This window comes from Periplaneta americana, chromosome 14, assembly GCF_040183065.1.
Source record: "Periplaneta americana isolate PAMFEO1 chromosome 14, P.americana_PAMFEO1_priV1, whole genome shotgun sequence".
In the NCBI taxonomy this organism is placed as follows: Eukaryota; Metazoa; Arthropoda; class Insecta; order Blattodea; family Blattidae; genus Periplaneta; species Periplaneta americana.
In genome coordinates this window covers 127626377-127652064 of record NC_091130.1, presented here as the reverse complement: position 1 = coordinate 127652064, position 25688 = coordinate 127626377, and the positions used below count along the sequence as shown (strand labels likewise).

General features: G+C 34.6%; 1 protein-coding gene and 1 pseudogene across 1 annotated transcript in view; both read right to left on the bottom strand.

The window, feature by feature from the left end:
* Positions 1-25688, bottom strand: part of fz2 (frizzled 2) — a 424525-nt gene that overhangs the window by 310597 nt on the left and 88240 nt on the right. The gene's annotated exons all lie outside the window — the stretch shown is intronic.
* On the bottom strand, positions 22440-22536 carry LOC138714011 (U6 spliceosomal RNA; annotated as a pseudogene).

Below are 25688 nucleotides of genomic sequence, written 5' to 3'. Positions count from 1 at the left end.
GTTGGTTTCTATTTAATGACGGCAACTTCGGAAACCAAAATATCTTTCTTCAACATTCTTGCTATAAAATGTTTTCTGTGTTTACTATACTCCAGCAGGCCGTGATATACGTCTGTCTTTTTTTTCCCGCAGTCTATAAATGCGAACTTAAAACAAACGATAAGGTTATGTAATGATTTATTTTTCATTTTAATATTTTAACAATATTATTTATATAACATATTGCAGTAATAACATCGGCATCTGGAATCTTGTTGATTTTTTCACGGTTTCCTTAATGTTACTTGTATCAGGAATGCAATAAGTTTCTTGGAGTAGTAGACTTTACTTAATTTTTTTCAAATATTTAAAAACAATAATTAACATTGCAATTTAGGTAAAATTGCAGTGGTAAGTTTCCAATTTATAATTATTACTATGTTAAACGTCTCTAAAAATAATATGTGAAAAGCCTAAAGCAGTAAAATGAATGTCGCGCTTAAGCGGTAAGAAGAGGGAAATTGTTATGTGTGTTACGTTGGGAATACTGAATGTGGAATTTTAGACTTACCGCGTATTGGTTTTGTGCGGATAACAAGCAAATACGCACGATCTCTCACAAAAGAAGATCACGATGGTGCGGACATGTACAACGAATGGGATTGGAAAGGATTCCTAAATTAATATACGTCTGGGAAATAGAAAGAAGAAGACGACGTGGAAGCTCAATGACTATTTGGAAACCCGGCGTTGAATATTCTCTACAAAATACACCGTGTCCCGCTTAGAGGGGTCGAGAAATAAGTACTAATTAAAGTATAAATAATGGTTTTATACCATAACTTTTTGTACAACTTGATGTAAAAACTCTCAGAGTTTCGGAGAATGGTCAGTGCAACTCGATGTGTGCACCTCGAGCTAACTTGAAGACATCCAAAAGGTACTCAACCTTCTGCCAAGTGTTCCATAACATTTGTGGAGTGATTAGCGCAGCTGCATTTATAATGCGTTGTCTCAGTTTTTCCAGTGTCAACTGTACCACGTTGGTACAAAACATTCGTCATAAAGCCCCAGAAAAAGATCAATGGGTGTCAAGTCTGGTGACCTAGGTGGCCAGGCAATGGTTCTCCTTTTCCGATCAACCTTTGTTAAAGTTTTAATTCAAGAACCCACGCACTGCTCCATAGTAATGGGGTGGAGCCCCATGTTGCTGAAAAACCGATCCTGGAGGAGTTGATATCAACAACAAAAGTTCTGCACATGTCCAGATACACATTCCCTTTGATTGTCGCCTCGATGAAGGAGAATGGTCCAATGACGGAATGTTCCGTCAGGCGTGTTCCCACGATAAACGTTAGTGCGCATGCGCATGAACATGCAACTGTTTTTAAACCATTGGTGAATAAACTTGGACAGTTTCTGCATCTCGTCAGATGTAAATCAAAACAATGTCTTCATCTGATTTTAAATGATTAGCATTTATTTCTCGATCCCTCTAACCGGGACACGGTGTATTAATTTATTAGAAGATGCACAAGATAGAAATATTTGGAGAGACAATTTGTTTGGTTGAAGAGAAACCTTTGTATTAAGGATAATCTCTATAATAATAATAATAATAATAATAATAATAATAATAATAATAATAATAATAATGTTGAAGAGTTGATAAAACGCAGTGATGGAATCGGAATGAAAGAAATAGTCGAAATTCTTAGTGAGAAACTGTCGTAGAACTTTGCCATCATAAATCTCTTACTATAGGCTATCAAGTCTTTATCTCTTTGATGAGAATCAACAGTTTGAAAGAGGTTATGTCTTAGAGGTTTCATATAACAGTGAATCATGGTTGCGTTTAATTATAAGCTTGATGAGACTGCTTAATAAATTATAAATTGACATTTAAAAAATCATAATAATTCATAGTCTCTCTCTGCATCAGACAGGATTGTTTTGTGATATTGACATACTGACTGATTTGTAATATTTATAGTGCAATAAATGTATTACATAACACTGAGATACTGAAGTGCTCCTTATCTGAGAATATCTTGGACATCATGAGTTTATTATCTACTCCTTTTCTGCGTCACTGTCAGGACAATGATCATACAAGACTGGTAGAAGTCAGTCAACATTTCCTTTTAATACGACATTAATTAGCTTTCTTGAATGCGAGTAATACAATATTTGTAGTCTATATTGTTTTGAAGGAGTAACATACAAGATATTTAGAGAAAACTTAGAACTGGTGATATTTTTAAGCTTTTTATTTAGCTATTTTTAATATCCGAGAGAGTGACTATTTGAGGGAAAGTCGTTTAACAATAAACATTTTCCTATACTTAAAATTCAAATCCATCCTAGCAAAGATCTGTTTCATATGATATTATAGAATGGGCATTGATTAAAGTTCACGTTAACACTTTGTTAAAAACATAAAATTTACTCTGTCACACGTTAAAAGTGTTAAAATTGTTTAAAAATTATTTACCTTCGACAGACGGTCCGTTTCGACGCTATTTGTCGTCGTCTTCAACACAGAAATACTTAAATAACCACACTAAACATTCAAATATATATAATTCAACTGGAGTTTACAAATTAAAATGCAATAGTTGCCCACATTTTTACATAGGACAGACAGGAAGATCCTTTCATACAAGATACAACGAACATATTAAAGCTATAACCAAACCTTACATTACATCAAATTATGCAGATCACATTATCGACAATAATCATGACTACAATAATATAGAAACAGATATGGAAATTTTACACATCACACCAAAAAGTTTACAGTTAAATATCCTAGAACAATACGAAATATATAAGAACACAATAGCACACCCACATTACATACTTAATACGCAACTACAGTTCAATACGCACACATTGTTTGACATCATAATACGTCATAACATACAGACAGCCAACCCCCACCATGGGAACAACACACCCCCACCCCTACCATCGACAACTGCACATCGCAGAGCCAAAATCAGCAGTGGTTCAAGAGACACTGAAGACGACGACAAATAGCGTCGAAACGGGCCGTCTGTCGAAGGTAAATACTTTTTAAACAATTTTAACACTTTTAACGTGTGACAGAGTAAATTTTATAGAATGGGGTTGCGCTTTTAGTACCTTCCTTATATCAATAACACTGGTAGAGAAACGAATAATAAAAATGTCTTAATTAATCTCTTGAATATCCCACAGAACTAGGGTTGTCAATCCTCTCGTATTTTCCGGGATGTCCCGGATTCAGCCCTAACTTTTAACAATCTCACGACTCCCGTATTTTTATTTTCTTCGAGAATTTTTCGCCCTTATCTTCGAATAATGTAAAAATCTATTTGAAACATTGAATTTTTTCCGTGATTTATGTTATAGATTCAGTTGTTCCAGAGATGCACTGAAATGTGCAATCTCTGTAGAAGGTAATCCTTGCCTGAAATTGTTTCAGGGCTCACAGTTTAAAATCAAACAATGTTAGAGTTAGAAATTCAGAAAAAAAAACTAGGGCGTTGTGTTATAAGTATACTAGGCAGCAAAGCTCATGCAGAGGGTGTTTTCTCTTATGAACAGTAAGTGAACAGATGTTCGAAACAGGAACACGACACATCTAATCAAATCAGAACTGCAGATCATAGTCCACTTGAACTACTCATGCAGGGAATGTTTACAATTTGTTTGAAATTGTTACACAAGGCAAAATGTCTCAAAATACTCGTAATTGAAGTCAATTGAATTAAATAATTTGTCAGTTTTCCAAGTGAAATATCTCCCAAGTTTTCTTCATAAACAGTTGGCAACTTTCCTCAGAACTGTTGTATTCTGAATGTAAAGTATTTTATATCCATCAAATTTATAACAATGTCTTATTGAATTTCGTATACAAAACCCCAAAACTTTGTTTAATTTGTATTCACATAAATATAAAACTAAAATATCAGACAACATAATATGCTTGACAGAACCTAAATGTACCACAACTGTAGCTGTTATAATCACAATAGGAACTTCGGTCTAAGGCTGTATTATGACAAGATAAAAGATAAATTTCCAAACATACAATTTGCTAATGCTTCTTATTTTAAAAAATCTATTAAAACTATAGTTTAGAGAGAAAATGTAAAGTTCCAATTATTGTGATACCCAGTGGCACCAAATTATTGAGTGGGCTAAGGCCCCACGTGCCCATATAAGTTGGCGCCACTGGTGATACCTCAGTTTTTCTTTTTCTTTTTTACTTTTTATTCTGCCGATTAAAGTATTTATGTTAAAATTTTGTGGAACGTCCCCCGAGCACGAATATGTACTGTTTCTGGGGATGCTAGAGAGATTTTTTATATAAATATGTACGGTATCTTTATTCTACCAATAAATTTATTATCTACTTATTTTAATTTAATTTTTCAAGAGTACAGTCAATTTTCCTTAAGTCATAGTCCGAGCTTACTGTCCTTTCTTTCCACGAGATGTCCAATCTGAGCGCCATTTCCCATAAAAATAACCAGAAGAGGCGCAAAAAGAATCAGACTATTGATTTGATAACTTAAAACAATGTTCTACGTTAAAATTCCTACATTTATAAACGGAAATAGCGTTTTCTTTGGAAAGAGGACTTGGCACATTGTTGAGAAGACAATGCAAACAAATGTGTGCTATCAGAATTTAGATGCGAGTAAAAATTCTGAATTACAGTTGGCCATTCGTTATGTCCGAGAAAATTTCAATAGAAATTCGTACGTGGTACCAAGACATGCTAATTTCAGAGGGCGGTGCAGTAGCATCGCTGTCCATTATATCGTTCTTGCTGGCACAGATATTTGTGTTTTGACAGGTTACACTTCCTTCGTAGTCGCCTGAGAGCTATTGTTTAACTGACACCTTTAGAATTCCAAGTTGAATAACATCGTGTGTGGCCGGTACTACCAACGCAAACACGGAAACAGAACTGATAAGAAACGTCGGAAAGTTGGTAGACGTGAAGTCTGCTCTCATTTGAATAACTTTTATAACATCGAGAAACTTTATATCAAAGTTTGTGCGTTTGTATATTTCGCTTTCAAGTTATCTTTCCTGTAGAGAGTCTAGCACAAGAGTTAAGATTGTGGCTTATGTTTACTTTATTTTGAGTATTGTGTATGAGGTTCGATACCCAGTTTAAGTTTTAGTTACTCAGGAATTCCGGCATAGTCCATAACTTGTATAAATAGGTATTTTAGAACTACATTTAATCTCAGTTTTAAGGTGATGAAGTAACAAATTATTATTATTATTATTATTATTATTATTATTATTATTATTATTATTTTAGTAGGTCATTTTACGACACTTTATCGACATCTTAGGTTATTTAGCGTCTGAATGAGCTCTCCTCTTTTTTTTCTCTCTCTTTTTTTTTATTATCTTCATATATTACTTAATTATTTGTGTTTGTATGCCATTTAGTAGGACTTTGCTAATCAAAATTTTATGTCTTGTCACTCATATGTATTCTCCAATTAGTATATTAACTGAATAATATATCTCAAGTAAATTAATCGTCCAATTTGTCTCGGGAATTTTAGATCTTATAAATTGTGTGTTTGTGTGTGTGTGTGTATTCCCCTTATGTTATGTAACTGATTTTGATTATGTGTAATTTTCTACTTTATTTTATATATTATGTAACTGATCTTGTCTATTGTAATTTCCTACTATATTTTATGTAATTTCTAAGTTATTTTCTTTTGTGTTGTTTTGTAATCAAATTTTGTATCTCATGTATTTGTATTATTGAAACCTGGTTGAGTGGAAGAGAAGGCCTCATGGCCTTAACTCTGCCAGGCAAAATAAACCTACTACTACTACTACTACTACTACTACTACTACTACTACTACTACTACTACTACTACTACTACTACTACTACTACTACTACTAGGTGCAGTGTTGCCACGACCAACTCACGAAAATCAGGAGAAAACCATCGAAATATGAATTTATTTTCTCTTCGTATTATAATATTAATTACAAAACAGTGTATGCTGTAAGAAAGGTGATACTGTTGTATTACTATATATCACATCCCTAACCAATGAAATGGAAGAATTTTGCTAAATATTACTACTGTCATCTTTACTCAGCGTATGTAAATAAGTCATGCAATTTTGGTTTTACACAATAATGTCTCATTGGCAATGTTTCGCATTAAAATGTATTAATCAGGAGTTTTTTGTATATTGACAAACTATTTTCAATAGAACGAGATTTATTTTAAAGATTATATTAAAGACAGTACTGCATTAGCTGTGATTATAACAGACGAAGAATTATACCTTTTCCTGTTTTTGTATAACTGCCCTTTCAACTGTTCATAATTTTTCCACTATGATTTATGATTCTGGAAAGGAGTATTTACTTTTCTTTCTTGCTGGGACACTTTCACTCATTTTAAAAGATCCCTGTGCACGATATGTGACACAAAATACCATTACCTACATTTCACTCTCTCACTGTTTCACGTGTTCTTGCTCCTTTAAGCATCATTGTGGCGACGCGTTATGAGCAGGGAGACACAACGAGCTAGAAGAATATTCTTACTTCTAGCTTGTTGGGGAGACAAATGAAAAGATTGTTTGACTAGTGTATAAGTTGCAAAAGTAAGACATGGTGATATAATATATGTAATAAATTGAAAATTCGGGCATAGAACCAGGTGACTGCAGCATGCCAAAAACGAAGGAGAAATTCGTATTTTTGACAAGAAAAAAGAAGTAGAGGAGTAGATTCAATGAAAAAACAGGAAATCTCCTGCTTAATCAGTAGGTATGGCAACACTGCGTAGGTGATAATTCCGGTGAAATGAGTCCCGGGTTCAGCACCGATAGTCACCCAGCATTTGCTCATATTGGGTTGCGGGAAAACTCCTGAAAAAAACCTCAACCAGGTAAGTTGCCCCGAATGGTTTCGCGGCCAGACGCGCTAACCATTACTCCACAGGTGTGGACATTATTATTATTATTATTATTATTATTATTATTATTATTATTATTATTGACGACTCTATTATTTTTACCACTAAAATATGACACTTTGGCCTATTTCGGCTATCGGGTAAGGCCTGGTCCACTATATACCGGGAACGGAAACGAGAACGGAAAAATTGTTAAAATACATGTATTTAAATGTAAGCATTCACAATTAACAAGAAGCTTACAGGAGCCCGGAAACGGGAACTTGAAAGTTGACGCAGTTTTAACTTTGCCCTCCTCGTTTCCGATCACAGCCTACGAGATTCTTTCTGTTGTCATAATAAAGCCATTTAGTCGTTTATTTTGTATCAAGGAGGCCGTGACATAATTTCTTTTTCATGCATCTTGTCTAACTCAGGAATTCAATAGAATCACTTTCAGTATAATTATGCTGCGTGCAAATGTGACAAGATTACCAATATTCTGTGTCATACATTCGGAAGTTGGTTAATTTGTATTCATGTTGGCTGGCTTGCAGGAAACAAGAACGAGAACGGAAAAATTATTAAAAGATATATATTTAAATGTGAGCATTCACAATTAACGAGAAGCTTGCCGGAGCCCGGGAACGGGAACGTGAAAGTTGGCGAAGTTTTAACTTTGTCGTCCTAGTTTCGGATCACAGTCTTCTAGATTCTTCCTGTTGTCATCATAAAGTATTTAATCGTCGTTTATTTTGTAGCAAGGAGGCCGTGACGTAATTTCTTCTTCCTGCATCTTGTTTAACTAACTCAGAAATTCAAAAGGATAACTTTCAGTGTACGAGTAATTATGCTGCGTGCATATGTGACAAGATTATCACGTGAATTGAATTCTTAAATATTCTGAGTCATACATTCTGAAGTTGGTTAACTTGCAGTGGCGCCAACTTTTAGAAAACATTAGGTGTGCTCAAATACTTGAGTTGTAAGTTAAAATCCTGATCGCATACATAACAGATTGGCCATCCCCATGTTAAAAACAGTAGCATGTAGGAAAGAACAATCACCAGGATCGCCACTGTCGATTAGTAATGACCGCTAGATGGAAGTACAGTTGCTCCATGCAATTCAATTTTTTAAAGATGTTTTTATTAAAAGTATTAGGTCCCTTAGACCATTGCCTTTTACAAAAATATGACTATACAATTTTAAATGTAAAATAGGTTATATTAAAGAAAATTGATTAATAAGCCCGTCAAAGACGGAGGTGTTTGTTTGAATTTATGTTATGTCCCTTAGTAAATGCAATTCAAATGAGAATTATGACATTACTTCTTCTACTGTCGCTAGATGGCAGCATAGTGAAATTGATAAAAGTTGTTGCCTTCAAAGTTCATAATCTGTTATATGTGATCTGGGGTTAAAACAAAAAATATGTCTCGTGACCAGAATATTGTACGAAATGGAAATATAAAAATTGGAAATTTATCTTTTGAAGAGGTGGAGAAGTTCAAATATCTGGGAGCAACAGTAACAAATATAAATGATGCTCGGGAGGAAATTAGACACAGAATAAATATGGGAAATGCCTGTTATTATTCGGTTGAGAAACTTTTATCATCCAGTCTGCTGTCGAAAAATCTGAAAATTAGAATTTATAAAACAGTTATATTACCGGTTGTTCTGTATGGTTGTGAAACTTGGACTTTCACTTTGAGAGAAGAACAGAGATTAAGGGTGTTTGAGAATGAGATTCTTAGGAAAATATTTGGGGCTAAGAGGGATGAAGTTACAGGGGAATGGAGAAAGTTACACAACACAGAACTGCACGCATTGTATTCTTCACCTGACATAATTAGGAACATTAAATCCGGACGTTTGAGATGGGCAGGGCATGTAGCACGTATGGGCGAATCCAGAAATGCATATAGAGTGTTAGTTGGGAGGCCGGAGGGGAAAAGACCTTTAGGGAGGACGAGACGTAGATGGGAAGATAATATTAAAATGGATTTGAGGGAGGTAGGATATGATGATAGAGAATGGATTAATTTTGCTCAGGATAGGGACCAATGGCGGGCTTATGTGAGGGCGGCAATGAACCTCCGGGTTCCTTAAAAGCCAGTAAGTAAGTAAGGGGTTAAATAAATAAATCTCAAATAATAATGATGATAATAATAATAATAATAATAATAATAATAATAATAATAATAATAATTAATAATAACACACCAAATCATTGCTCGGGCCCCATGGACCCATATAAGTTGGCGCCACTCTTAACTTGTGTTTATGTTGGCTGGCTTGTAGGCCTACTCTTGAGAGAACGCCGTTGGTCAATTATACACAAATAACATCAGAATGAATAATATCGACTTTTCATATCGTTATTGACATGCATATCGATATGCATAGTCGTTTCCTTTCCGGTTTATTGTAAAAAAAATATTCACGTTCACGTCCTCCGCTTCCCGTTCTCGTTCTGGTTCTTGTTCCCTGTTTAGTGTGGACCAGTCTTAAGACAAAAAAGAATAAAGACAGGCCTCAATCCGATGCAGGACGCTGGATTTTTAAGAGCTTCCTTTGAAAGTGAAACAAGTTGGGACATCCGTATTGTAGATTTTCGACACGTGAAAGAAACTTGTCACTGATACAGGAATCTAGATAAAATTTATCATTCATTTCTCGCCCACTTCAAAATTTGGGTAGATCAATGATCTTAGAGTGCATGGGCTTGTAGCTCCCTCCACCCGTGATCCATCAATCCAGACAGGACTAACACCGACTCTCTACGAAAAGAGATTAATATCCATTTACCTTTCGGAATTGAATACTCTTCTGATCGATTTATAACCGGAAACTTAAGATGCAGTGGAGGAAGACATTAACAAGTTGCAACAGAAGAATGAGATTTTGCAGAAGAAGATTTTTGGTTATTGCAGGAACTTAACATATCCAAAGTTTAGAAGCTACAAACAAATTCTATCTTCAGGATAATATTATACAGGGTGTCCATAAAATAAGTAACTATGTTCATGAAAACGATGTAGTTCATGCTATTTGTATTCATAAGACGATTGTACACTACAAACTCACTCATACACACTCATTGGTTCCTTTCGACATGCCCATTGATGTCCCTGCACAATTCCCATCTGGACACGGTTTCACGGAATGCATTTCGCAGAGACTGTGGTGTGATTAGTGACACTGCATCACGAATTCTTTGTTTCAGTTCATTAACGTTAGACACTTATCTTGTGTAGACCTTGGATTTAACAAATCCCCATACAAAAAAGTCTAAAGGGGTAAGGTCTGGGGATCTTGCTGCCCATGGTCTACGACCGCCTCGTCCTATCCACCGGTTGGGAAACTCTTCATTCAAGTAGTCCCTAACAATTGTCGCATAGAGGTAAGGGACCAGTCTTGTTGGTAAACAACAGTGTCTACGATACCATCTTGTTGCAATTGTGGCTGCAGAAACTCTGTCAGCATGTACAAGTAACAGGCACTAGTAATGGTCTTCTCTCTGAAAAAAAAATGGTCCATATATCTTTGTCTGCGTGATTCCCAACCACAAATTGGTCTTTGGACTGTCTCTGATATGCTAAGTGAAATCCGTTGGAGGTGTGTCGGCCCGTGTCCAGATGGGAATTGTGCAGGGACATCAATGGACGACATGTCGAAAGAAACCAATGACTGTGTATGAGTGAGTTTGTAGTGTACAATCGTCTTATGAATACAAATATCATGAACTATATCGTTTTCATAAAAATAGTTACTTATTTTATGGACATTCTGTATAGCGATACCTGAAGAGCTAGTGTTTGTTACTCTCGAGATGAAGAGCGGGAGGTGAGGAGCATAGGAAGTAATGTCAGTGATATAAATGCTTACGTAAAGTGACAAAGTAGCGGTAGGTTACTTACTATTCATTAAAAAAATATGCAGACTTCTTCAGTTTCCGGTCATCGCTATTGTGCTTATAGAGGATTTCACGATAAGAAACAAGCATTGGGCATATGGAGCTATTCCATCAAATGACCAGTTACCATAGAAACGCCTACCTACCACATAGCTTGTACAATGTATTACGCAATGCCCCTAAAACCAACGATTTTTTCTTAACGTGAAATCCTCTATAGGTTGTGAGAAGATAAGCTGTTAATTATTATAATTAAGCAATTATTAACTAATACTTTATAAAAATAATTAGTATTATTTAATTTCTATACGCATATTGTAACTAATGTTTTCGGCATGAGTAATAACCTCTCTACTGTGCTTACCTGTGCGATGTATACAATAATCAACAGGCACAGTTAAAAAGGTCACATTTCTTCCGCTCGCGTTCTCCTGACTGAGTAATTATACCTACTCTGTTTAGCCCATTATGCCTGACACCTAAAAAAAAAACTGTTCATAAAGCCCATTGCTCTTCCTGTCAGTATCGTCTATTCAAACTATTGTGGTCAAATGAAATGACAACTGTGAGTAGTATTGGATGAAGATAAATGCAAACAAGACGAAGACAATGTTATCGGAAGAAAAATATAGAAGGCAAACGTGCATATTCTAAATGAGGCAGTAGTGCAAGTGGACATCTTCAAATATTTGGAATGTATTATAAGTAGTAACATGAGCTGCTGCCAGGAAGTCAAAAGGAAGATAACAATGGCAAAGGAAGTTTTAATATAAGAAGGAACATCATCTGCGGACCTCTGGAAAAAGAACTAAGGAAGAGACTAGTGCAGTGCTTTGCATGGGACCGAAACATAAGCATTACGACGAAGTGAAGAGAAACTACTAGAAGCATTTGAAATGTGGATATGGAGAAGAATGAAGCGTGTGAAATGGACATCCAATTGATCAGGAAGAGAAAAAGAATTGGTTGGGTCACTGGTCGAGAAGAAACTGCCTCTTCCTAATCAGTTTCAGCATCATTCTTTCTTCACCTATTCTTTCCAACACAGCTTCGTTTCTTATTCTGTCTGTCCACTTCACACATACCATTCTTCCACATTTCAAATGCTTCTATTTGCTTCTCTTCACTTCGTCGTAATGTCCATGTTTCTGCTCCATACAATGCCACACTCCATACAAAGCACTTCACTTGTCTTTTCCTTAGTTATTTTTCCAGAGGTCCCCAGAAGATGCTCCTTTTTCTGTTAAAAGCTTCCTTGACCATTGCTATCCTCCTTCTGACTTCCTGGCAGCAGCTCATCCCAAGTATTTGAAGCTGTCCACTTGCTCTACTGCCTCATTTAGAATTCGCAAGTTCATCTTCTTCATTTTTCTTCCTATGGTCATGCTCTTCGTCTTATTTGTGTTTATCTTCATCCCATACTCCTCACAGCTGTCATTTAGCTCCAGTATCATATCCTTTAGTGTCATCTCCTCTTCTGCTAACAACACCATATCATCAGCAAATCTTGTGCACTTTATACTTCTTCCTGCTACTATCACTCCTCCCATGTTCTGAAAACATTTAACATGCCATGTTTGCAGTTTTTCTTGGGAAAGATAAATGCAGTAGCTTCGCGTTGCTTTTCGCACACAACTCTCTCTTTCGCATCTTAAAAGATCCCAGAGGGCCTCAGCGTGGAGGTGAGGAAAGTGGATTTGACTACTTAGGCCCTCCGAATTTACCGAAATTCACCGCAAGGGTTAAATATCTGTTATATCAGGGTTATTGACTCGATCAGAGACCGGGAAATCCTGTATATATGTTACAGTCAGAACGCAAAATCAGTCAAAACATGAAGTTTCGATCAAATTCTAGTTGTGACAAAACTCTTTAAGAAATTCTAGTTCTCACTTACGTAATTCAGTTACATCTAGAAATAGCTATGCTCTTTAGGAAATTCTAGTTTTGACTAATATAATGAAGTTAGATCTAGAAATAACTGATTGCTATGAGCAAGTTTCGCATGTCGATATCATTTGAAGGGTTATACTGGCATATTTCCTTGATTTTTCCATTTTCAGCCTGTCTCTAGTTCCATGTCCTGTAGCTACATGTACGCTTTCAATAACATCGAATATTTCCTCGGCAGGTAAATAATATTTCACAAGTTCACCTGCTGAAATCAAGTTCTTCACTCCACCAATTATAATTACAACGGGTTTTTTACTAATAACAATAAGTTATTTCTAGACCTTACTGAATTGTATTAGTCAAAACTAGAATTTCCTAAAAATCCATTGTTATTTCTAGATGTAGCTGAATTACATAAGTGGAAACTGGAATTTCCTAAAGAGTTTTGTCAGAATTAGAATTTTCTAGAAACTTGACGGAATTCGCGTTCTGACTGTAACATATATACAAACAAAAATCCAAAATTAGAGGATACAAAATAGACCGATTATTGATTTAGGTATAATAAATTTACTTAATTAAATTGAAGACATTAACACATTTTAAATTTTATTATATTTTAGTAGCTTCCATCTTTGCACATTCAAGTAACGGCAACTTCGCTCAGTTTTTTTCACTCCGTGTATATCACTAGAACTTGGAAGAATTTAGATTGTAAGATTCATGACTGTTCATCCAACAAATAAAGAGACCCGTTGTAATGCGAACAGGTTGTAGAAAGCGGTAGAGAAGGAAGAAATTCGAGTAGCGGAAGATTGTACTTTAAAAGTGAAGTTCTACCACAGGGCTCAAGAACAACTGGATGGACTATAGTCGTTTTTCACCAGAGCCAAACTGCAGCTGTAAATACTGAATCATGTTGTGAAATATGGAGACAGGGTTCGGGTTATCGTAACTGCGCTGCAGTGTGAATGATGCAAATCTCAAGACGAGAGTGAACTTTGCATTGACAATCTTTGGATAACTGGGATTAACTTGTTTACTTAAAACATATTAATTTGATAATGCTTGTTATTGAACGATCAAAATCCAATTATGAGCAATCGTGATATCGTACACTCATACTCATTATTCTTGAGGTTACCAGTTATGCCTTGGGACAAACTTGAATGGATAAGAAAAGTTACAGTGATCATGAATTCATGGATTTTCTTGAGCGGATATTATACACTATAGGCCTATCTTGTGCAGTATAATGTAGCTAAACTTGGTATTTTCAATGTAATTTTTTACAACGCCTTGTGAATAAAAGAATGTAGTCCACACTTGTGGAGTAACGGTTAGCGCGTCTGATCGCGAAACTGGGTGGCCCGGGTTCGATTCCCGGTCGGGGCAAGTTACCTGGTTGAGATTTCTTCCGGGGTTTACCCTCAACCCAATATGAGCAAATGCTGGGTAACTTTCGGTGCTGGACCCCGGACTCATTTTACCGGCATTATCACCTCCACCTCATTCAGACGCTAAATAGCTTAAGATGTTGATAAAGCGTCGTAAAATAACCTACTAAAATAAAAAAATAAAAGAATGTATACAGGATGTTAAAATAACGTTTGTGCGAGATCGTGCGTATTTGCTTCTTTTCCGCACAGAACCAATACGTGGTAAGTGTGAAATACCACATTCAGTATTCCCAACGTAACACACATAACAATTTCCCTCTTCTTACCGCTTAAGCGCGACATTAATTTTACTGCTTTAGGCTTTTAACATATTATTTTTAGAGACGTTTAACATAGAAATAATTATAAATTGGAAACTTACCACTGCAATTTCACCTAAATTGCAATGTTAATTATTGTTTTTAAATATTTGCAAAAATTAAGTAAAGTCTACTACTCCACGAAACTTATTGCATTCCTGATACAAATAACATTAAGGAAGCCGTGAAAAAATCAACAAGATTTCAGATGCGGATGTTATTACTGCAATATGTTATATAAATAATATTGTTAAAATATTAAAATGAAAAATAAATCATTACATAACCTTACCGTTTGTTTTAAGTTCGCATTTATAGACTGGGGGAAAAAAAAGACAGACGTATATCACGGCCTGCTGGAGTATAGTAAACACAGAAAACATTTTATAGCAAGAAAGATATTTTGGTTTTCCGAAGTTGCCGTCATTAAACAGAAACCAAGATGGAGATTTCATTGCAACTAATTAGAAATTCGTCTTTCAGGTATGTAATAAACGATCTTCGCACAAAATAATGTACGATACACGAGCGGTATGTTTGTTTTCATGTTCTCGGAAATTAAAAAAGCTCAACTACGTTTCGCTTTTTCAGTCTTTTCCTCGACCATGAAAACGTCAACATACCGCTCTTGTAACGTATATTACTGTTAAAATGCTTCAGGGATGATAGAGGAGGTAAAAACAAACATCTTTTTTAAGTGGCAAAACTTTAGCTGATGCGCCGTTTTGCCGCAAGATGGCCTGAAGGGTAGATGGCTTGACTTCCGTCACAACACACACTGGTTAGTTCTGTTTGTATTGCAGTGCCTGCAACAAGTTAAAAGAGTCCCTAACAGTCTCCGTGGTGGTAATTATTTTGTTTTTCTACGCGACGTCCTACCAGAACTTTTAGAAAATATCTCATTGAACATCAGAGAATAAATATGGTTTCAGCATGACGGTGCCCCTCCGCACACTGATCGTCGTGTCAGGAACCACGTAAATGCTATATTCCCCGGTAGTTGGATTGGCAGGGGTGGGCCGGTACCGTGGCCACCTCGATCACCGGACCTAACCCACTGGATTTCTTTTTGTGGGGAGACATGAAACGTCTTGTGTATGAGACACCGATCGATACGGTAGAAGACTTAGTTGCTCGCGTTGTTGAAGCTGCACATGTTATTAGAGACAATGTTAGCCTTTTTGAGCATTGCAGACATTCCACAGTACGAAAGTACCAGTTGCGCAATGCCTTCAATGGACGGCAGTTTGCACACCACCTCTAAAACGACAATTGGTCTCGTTCCTTATGGATTACACTATAATGGATTACACTAACACTTACGTACATAATAAACGGCGCATCTGTCAAAGTTTTGTCACTTACAAGAGATGTTTGTTTTTACCTCATTCACCATCCCTGAAACGTTGTAAACGTTATTTTTAATAGCCTGTATACAGGGTGGAAGTGAAATAATTCTGAAGATTTAAAGGGACGATTGGGTACATTTAAATGTATAGAAAACCTATGTTACGTTTTTTGATTAAATGCACGGTTAATTACAAAACTTAGTTCGAAGTTTCAACAGTCTGACAACATCGTCGCTAAGTAATACAAAATGTAAGAGGTCAACGAATTCAGGTCTGTCTCCCTAGGTGAACTACCTTTCATCTCCCTTTCTGCCTAGATTGTTGCTATCTGGTCGGATTGATCAGTGGCTTGAAATTAGAGGTTTTTAAAATTAAATTTACACGAAAATCGTGCGCGCTATTGAAATACGCCAGAAGGATAAATTAAATTATTCTTTATTAGATTTTCTATCGATATGGGCAAAAATCACGATCCTACTCGCAATAGTTACCGAATAAGAAGTGGTTAAATCCTTGGGGAAAAAAACTTTTTTTTTTCTGAAAAAAAAAAAAAAAAAAAAAGAAAACTGTGAACTTTCCACCAATATGTTATAGTTTTGTTTTACATACAACATGAGCTTCTCTTAGTCTTTCTTATGATGTTGTCTATTATGTTGGTGTTGTATGCATTTTCCTTTGCCATCAGTGATTAACTTTTTTGTTTGAAATATCGCGAAGAATAACCCCCTTTATTAATGACATTACTTAGGATTAACTCTGCAGATATTGTTTTATAATTATGTTTTTCAATACTTTTGATGTAATTAGTAAAGCAGGAAGCTATCACGAACGAGGACAGGCTATTACGACCAAATTGAAAATAAGACTAATCGCGTGTAGTTAGAGGAGTATGAATGGTTTTCAGTAGTGTTGTTGGATTTAATTGATTAATCCATCAATTTATGTTGTAAGATTAATCGATAAAAATATTTAATCGAATAATCGAGTCGATTAAAATTAATGGGTTGCATTTGATATTAATTATTATTTAACATAAACTCATACTAAAATTTCCGACAATATTCCTCTCTCGGAAATTGCTTACTTAAAAAACACAATAGTACTGTTATTTTCTAACTGGAAAGCAGGAGCGTAGGAAAAATTTTGCACAAACACTTCAAAAAGAGATGGAAATATAAGGACAGTGACCTAATCTACCTCTATTGAAAGTTAAAACACAATCCGAAACCCTTGTTAAGTTTTATGGTTTTTCAAGAAAACTTCCACCTTGTTGTCAGCTCATCTTCCTATCATATGAAATATATACTTTTCTGGGATTCGTCCCCCTCATCCCTTATAAAATAGTCATATCTATACTATGTGCAAGTGAGAACGTAACTATCTTCTTCTCTTTCTAAAATCTGGTAATTCGATTACAATAGGAACCAGTCTTCTGTTTCGACCGCTGTACTTTTGCAGTTGCAGTTCCTGTACTGGGTTTGTATATGAAGGTTGTGTGTTCAGTTTGATAAAGAAAAAAAAAATCAGTTTTCTATGGTTTGTGAAAAGTGTAAACTCCATTGTGTGTTATGAGAATTTGAGAGGTAACGTTTGGATTTAAATTGAACGATCTGGAGAAGTGCTTGACAGATTTTTTTTTTTTTGTGTTTAGTGATGCAGGAAATATTGTTACTAAATGCAGAGCAGCATTTAATTCGAAGCATGTGAATGCACTCACATGTTTAAAATCATGTATGAAGCAGTATTAACTAGGTGAGTCTTCATACTTTTTGTTATTTATGTTTGTCTCAAAAATTCTCGGAGAAATTGACACAATAAATTATAAGCCTCATAATAAATATGTTAGTAAATAATTAAAATAGTTGTTTTGTAATATAACGATACAATATATACAGATATATAACATTTAATACTTATGCTTATCACCGAACACAAGTTAAATTTAACAATAATTGTATATTACATTATATTAAAACATTTTTTTCAAATCGATAAAAGCTCTATTAATGTATCGATTAATCGATTAAATTCAAATAGTTAATGATTAGATATTTTGATCGATCATCAGCACTAGTTTTCAGATTTTTTAGACAACCTACCTGATCTTTAAAATATTCCTTCATTGGTTTCTTGCATAAAGAAGAACGATGGACATAAAATTAACATTCAATCGCCTGTGAGAGGCTGTTTGATCCAACCCAGACTAGAATAGGAGTTTGAAAGCTATTAGGAGAGACGTACAATGAGGATCCATCTATCACAGAAAGCCTGAGACAAGATGTATTATCAGAGAAAGCCTTTCTAAGGTATTATTAGGCTTTAACCGCAGCGTAATAATGTTATGTGTATTGAGTAGTTCCTAGACCTTTGAATGCACTTGGGTTGGAGAGGAAGTCTTGAGAGAACGTTCAACTTGCTTTCAAAGCATAATTACATTATTAAATTCAAAGTATGCGGAATAGACTTTGGTATGTGCTAATTGCAAGTGTATCCTCATTTAATATAGAATGCTGGTATCTTGTGCGAATTTGCAAACGTCAATTTTAAAATATCAATATTTAAATAATTATAAAAGTAGACGTTTTCTCTGCGAATTGCAATTAACGGATTTGTAAAAGTAATATAAATGAGTTGTGTAAGGTTACACAGTGATTTTACATATTTGAACGCTGATGTAATATAAACTCGCTCTTAAGCAACATCTGATAAGAAAGACAGTATCACGCAGAGGTGAATGAAGGACAGTCAGTCTTGTTAATAGGATAAACAGCTTCGTACTATGTAAACTTGTCACATTTTGGACTACTTGAAATTATCTATCTTAATTGCAAACATAATTGCTAACAACTGACATCAGGTGTACCATTAGAATGAAATGTGCAAAGAAATGTAATTGGGCATTAACATTAAATAAATAACTGGTAGGAAATTTCTACTAAATTTATATATCCGAAATTAAGAAATTCGGACAATACAGTCAAAGTATCTACATATGATAAAATGAAGAATGTAATATTTCACAATAACAGAAACCATATTTTCTTCCATTTGCTTATACCTAGTACATACATAGCAAAATTAAAATATGTTATACATAACAGATAAAGAACTTTTGATATTGAATTCATATATTGTTGGCAGAAAGGAATGTGTTATAATTAATGATAATAAATCAGATATTAAAATTGTTCAGTACAGCGTACCCCAAGGTTCTATTCTTGGACCAGTTTTATTTCTAATAGCTATTCACGATATAAATCATAAAGCACTTGCGAAAGTATTGCTATACTCTGACGATACTATTTTTTTAATCACAGGAATCTAAACAACATATAAATGAATTAGCATTATATCAATCAGAAGCAAAAACATGTTTTAATGCAAATGGACTTGCTTTGAACGAAAGTAAAACTAATCACCTGTACACCTAAATTTCTTCATATTCTATCTGATTAGGCCTATTAATAATTATTGAATAAACGTGCTTTCCCAAGGGTAGCTTCCATTAGAAAATAGTAATCATAACACAAATGTTTATTTTTATTTTTTATTTGTTTAGTATGCTATGTCTTTTAGCAACCCTTACTGAAGGGCAGCTACCCTTGTGGAATTTATATTGTAATGCAAAAAATGTTATCAATGAAATTTTTTTTTGCCAACCGCTCAATGGAATTTTAAATTTATCCAGCCGATTCTATACATTAAAGTAAGTTACATATGCCCTATTTTTCTACATTTGTATCTTTTATAACTTAAGAGAAAAGTGCACCCAAAATTGAGGAATTTAACATTGTAAGATATGGAAGTACAGTCTCCCCTTAACTACAAATTTAACGTCACCATCTCGATCTTGGCCATCTGTCAAGGAATGGACCGTTTTCTCCGTTCCATCTCCACCCCTGAGGAAATTTGTGGAATAAAGTTTGACATTTACAAGCAAGAAGGAGACTCCTACCTATTGATTAACATTACGTAAACACATCGCTTAGGACAATTAGAATAAATACAAGATACTGTATATGTCACAAAATAAGTCTCTATGGATGCTATTCATAGACATTTCGCAGCACGCGCTACGAGTGTGCTAAACTAGCCCCGTCTATCCACTGGTTACTTGTACAGAATTCAAATCATATCCTATCGCTAACACTGGTTTATGAATACGAAAAACGCTGATCATCCACCGGAAGCCCGCGCTAAAAATGTCTATGAATACGGCCCTACGAGAATTAGATGAATTTAATTTCCTTATTTGACTTGAATCTGTACTCACTGCACTTTTAGCTAGAGATGTTAACGCTTGGGCTACTCCGAAACTAACGCTCTGAATCGTAATATTTAATTTCACGGTAGCGTAACATTTTATGAATATAATTAATATACTAAACGAGCAAATCTTCGCTATACCGCTACAACGCAATGTTGGTGTTGGCTGATATACTTTTAAAGAAAATTTGTCACAATCAAGACACTTAGTAATAATGTGCACGGAATGTACAAGAAACACGTGCAGTTTCTCATGTTCGCCGATAAAGGTTTTCTGCGTAGCGGTATAGAAAAGTTCTGTCCAACTTCTTATGCACTTAGGCCTTTTATAATGAACATATAAGACATAGGAATAGTATATTACGATACAAGGTTGGGAAGTGCTGTTTACAAAATCGAGAAAAAGTTTTAAAGACGAGCAGAGCGAGTTTTTCAATTTCCGAGATTTTGTAATGCATTTCACAAACGTGTATTGTACAGTATTCTTTGCACGGTATATTTTGAAAATAATGTTTATTAAAATCTTAATATACACTACGTAAGTAGTGGCAAAAATAAGACAGACCGACGGAATAATCAAAGTCCCCGAAATGGGCCACTGCGCATGCCACGCCCGCATTCACAAGATAGCGAGTAATCTATTGAAATTGTTGTAGTTTCGACTGCTGACGTAGCACATTTCGAAAGTAATTAGAAAATAAGCTGGTAAAATTCATGTTCTGGGTATAATAAGTTAAGTAGTATCGCTGCAATCGAAAAGTATTGAGAATAAATTTGAATAAGGAACAAAAAAAAGTTTCCTTCCCAGGCAGGATTCGAACCACGGAAGTCTTAGTTACCAGTCTATCGTGCTCTGAGTGAACAAGGCTCTGAAATCAGCTACAAGGGTCAGTCCGGTTGTTTTTTTTCCACTACTATACATTACACCATGAACAGCTGACTGAAGGTTAGCAGTCTGGCCAACGTACATACTTCGTAATCAACTTCATTGTGAAGGAGTAAAAATGATTCAGGTACTTGTACGAGTAATATTTCGTGTTCAATTGGAATAATTTTTATTTCTTTTTGTTAAGTGAAGTTTGAATTGTTTAAATAAAGTTCAGTACATTTAAAATGCATTGATTTGTTTCGTGTAATGAATGAATGAATGAATGTTAGCCATGATGTCCCATGTTGGGCATAGGCTTCCTGTGATAGGATTAGAACCCCCTCGACAGGGATGGCTCAAGTGTAATCGCTTGGTGAGCCAATCCAGACGAGCTTGTCGTGAATACTACTTTTGTGCGAGATCGTGCGTATTTGCTTGTTTTCCGCACAGAACCAATACGCGGTAAGTGAGAAATACCACATTCAGTATTCCCAACGTAACACACATAACAATTTCCCTCTTCTTACCGCTTAAGCGCGACATTCATTTTACTGCTTTAGGCTTTTAACATATTATTTTTAGAGACGTTTAACATAGTAATAATTATAAACTGGAAACTTACCACTGCAATTTCACCTAAATTGCAATGTTAATTATTGTTTTTAAATATTTGCAAAAATTAAGTAAAGTCTACTACTCCACGAAACGTATTGCATTCCTGATACAAGTAACATTAAGAAAGCCGTGAAAAAAATCAACAAGATTCCAGATGCCGATGTTATTACTGCAATATGTTATATAAATAATATTGTTAAAATATTAAAATGAAAAATAAATCATTACATAACCTTACCGTTTGTTTTAAGTTCGCATTTATAGACTGGGGGGGGGGGAAAGAGACAGACGTATATCACGGCCTGCTGGAGTATAGTAAACACAGAAAACATTTTATAGCAACAATGTTGAAGAATGATATTTTGGTTTTCCGAAGTTGCCGTCATTAAACAGAAACCAACATGGAGATTTCATTGCAACTAATTAGAAATTCGTCTTTCAGGAATGTAATAAACGATCTTCGCACAAAATAATGTACAATACACGAGCAGTATGTTTGTTTTCATGTTCTCGGAAATTAAAAAAGCTCAACTACGTTTCGCTTTTTCAATCTTTTCCTCGAACATGAAAACGTCAACATACCGCTCTTGTAACGTATATTACTATTGTGACATGGTTAATAACCCTGTTCAACTTTAACTAGTCTCAGCACTCTGTTCTTTGTTCATTTGTTTTTTCTTGCACTACATACATTATACTGACACTGGCACTCTGACAACAACACTGATTGCTATTTACACTATTTACCCGACACTTTCTCAACACTGACTTTACTATTTACAAAACTTATCTTACACTTTCACTAATACTGACTTTACTATTTACAATATCTTAACACTGATTACGTTATCTATTTACAATGACTTTGCGTGTCATCCTTCCATAGGAGCCATGCTAATCTTCTCTGTATCGTTCCAGTTTTAGTATGTGTATATACCGCCGAATAGATTAATTAATACTGCCGTTTGCATATGAATTTTACATGCATTGTAGGATTGTAGCATACATAGAAGGCAATGGTTTTCATTACGACTCTAGAGCAGTTATTTGTAATATTTCAACATACTTATCTAGGTTGGCAACTCTGAATTCAGTAAAATCAACTTTAAATCGTGACGGCCGTTTGCTGTACCGACGAGAAAACACAATATCGTGCAAAAATAATTATTTTTGAGGACTTCATTTTACCGTGATTGCATTGCAAGTCTCAGAAGTAAATCATATATTGATAGCTACTTGGACTCAAATATGACATGCGTCAAGAATACAATTTACCTGTCGTACTGAATAATCAAGTGCTTGACTTGTCTTTAAAGTTGAGAAGTACTTACTGTCATGATGGTAACACACCCAACTTTCACAATGTTCACGTCTGATTAAATCAAAGTTTTCTTCGTATATTAACTTGACACGTTTATAGGGAGTAAGAGCTTAAGAAAGACAAGGCATAGATAATTCATTTATCTGTAGAATGTACGGAATACGGCGTCCTTCAACTGTCACTAATCAAGAGATAAAACAAACCAACTGTCAGCTGAAGAGGAAAAATGTCAACAGTGTTGAAATCCGTAATATGTTAGTCTCTTGTCAAATTATAATGTCGTTTACGTCTGTCTGGCTAACAACGAAGTAGATTTATATGCATACAGTATGTCATCTATTAAAACCTAACTGAATCAAGAGATGCATTGTAATTATTGTTGCCGATATATGAATGAGTAGAGATAAACAAAACTAACTGCTGCTCTCGCTCGCGGTGTGCGTTGCATTTGTTTGGTCGGCGTGGAAAGATTTCGTAACTTTGAATAAGATACATCATTGAAATAAATAACATTATAAATGTTTAAATGAGACAAAAAGACAAAACAGAACAGTATTTTAGTTATCAAAATGTTCTGGTTCTATTATAATATATTACCTATGGTTATATAGGCCTAAATAGAAAAAAAAACAATTCTCAAATAAATTAGCATTTATAAGGAACATAAAACATAACGTTAATATCATTTTACTTGAGAATGCACACTTGATTTCAAATATATGAAAAGAAAATTCCTAGCCTTTTAATAAGGGCCTAGTAATTAAATAAAGACTGGGGAACGGATTATTATACATTGAAAGGTAGAGATAATGTTTAACATAGGCTACTTGATTGTTTATACATATATAACGGTTGCCAAAGTAGATAAAAGTTCAGTCAGGTATACACAACTGTGGCGATTCAAGGCTGCTTGACGTTCGGGGCTTCGGGAGTGATCAATCTCAACGTCTCGAAACACACACAAGCAGTCTTTACGCAGACATTGTCGCGCGGGTTTTTTGGCTTTTGCGGGCGCTGTTAGTCTTGCTTTCTCGATCGTTGTTCAATCTCTAGTAATTAGATAATTTGATTGAAGCTCTTGATGACGACAACGATGATGATAAATTAGAGCGAGTAAAGTTATGAAATTTCATATTCTAAACTATAAAGAAGTGAGTTGGATCCAGAAATTTGTACGTTTTAGAAACTGGAGAATGTAAATAAATTTTAAAAGGTTTTTATATTTCATAATGTTTGAAAAAAGTCTTAATTTTTAAGAAAATTTTCATATTTGTTTAAAATATTTAGCAAATGTTGATAGTTTACAAATATTTTCATTTGACTGTAATAAAATAATCGATAGGGTTGTGTTTATCAGCCTTAACCTTCAGTACAGAAAGTGGTTTCTCTTCATGCTCACTTTACAGTTTATTTTTGCATTATTCGTGTGCTCACTTTTTACTTGTTTGTGAAAATGTCGAAAAGTGTAAGGTAAGTGTACCAAAGGCTGACACTTGAAACAAATTATGAATTTTGCTTTATTATAAGCAAATTAATTATTTATATGAGTTGATACAGGTAACAGAGAGAATATACAGTAGACCCTACTTATTTTTGTCAATTGGAGACACACAAAAACTAAAGCTTTATATGAAGAACAAATATTTATATATTTTTTTCAATTAAGTATGTTCCTTGCACTAATAACTGACACAACAAAAATAGCTTTGTCCCAAAGGCTGACATGTAGGTATATGCTCCAAAAATTAACACTTAACATAAAAATTTTCTATATGAGTTAAATTAATTCATCACTGACAAATAAAACATTATTTATATTAAACAGTACAAGGAAACAGTTAAGTTATGAGAACAATATTGAAAAAAAAATGAAACTTTCTTTCGAAATATATCATATAATGTCGAGAATTCCTAAAAGCTCTTACTGTAAGAAAATGATCAAACTTTGAGGTCAATTTAAGTCAGTGTGACGTCGTATTTTTCAATTTCTTTTACTTGATATATTTGTTCTTATTGTCATATTTTGGAACTGCTTTTTCGAGGATATCCTACATGTAATCTTATTATAACACATTGAAACTAAAAGTGTCAGGCTTTGAGGCAGTGTCAGCTTTCGGTGCAGTTACCTTAATTCAAGCCCCGTTACCTGATTTTAAATGCTATACAAGTAATGGAAATATAATGTTCTGCATCTATTGTAACAAAGATGTTGGTATAAAATTATTGTATTAAATTCAGCATTACTTAAGAAATAAATGCAAATACACAAAACATTACTATTTTGTGTTTATCTAATTAATGTTAGTAGTAAAACAAAGTTTTAACTACAGTATCATGCAAGAAAGTGGATCTCAGACCTAAGTTCAAACGTTGCTCACGAATTCATACGTCAACAGAATCACAGCATCGGTGTTTTGGAGAAATTATGGTGGGCATTAATATCAAATACTTTCCTGAAGAAGAATGGAAATTGGAAATTCAAAATTCAGAGGTTTTTTGGAAAAGTACTGTCAAAGGAATATTCCTTCCGAATCAACCTGAAAACAAAAGTACTTGAGTGTGGCAAGCTATAAATATTCTCTCGCTACATCATGTGATGTGAAACTAAACTTATCATATAGGCTAATATCATATTGACAGATAGACGATACAGTCTGCTTCCTGAAAATGTAGAGAAATTATTGGGTTGATTTTGCTACAGGTAGATTAATTTCATTCTTTATTGTTATTTTAAAATAAATATTTATCAAGTGTGGGGCTTCTGTCGG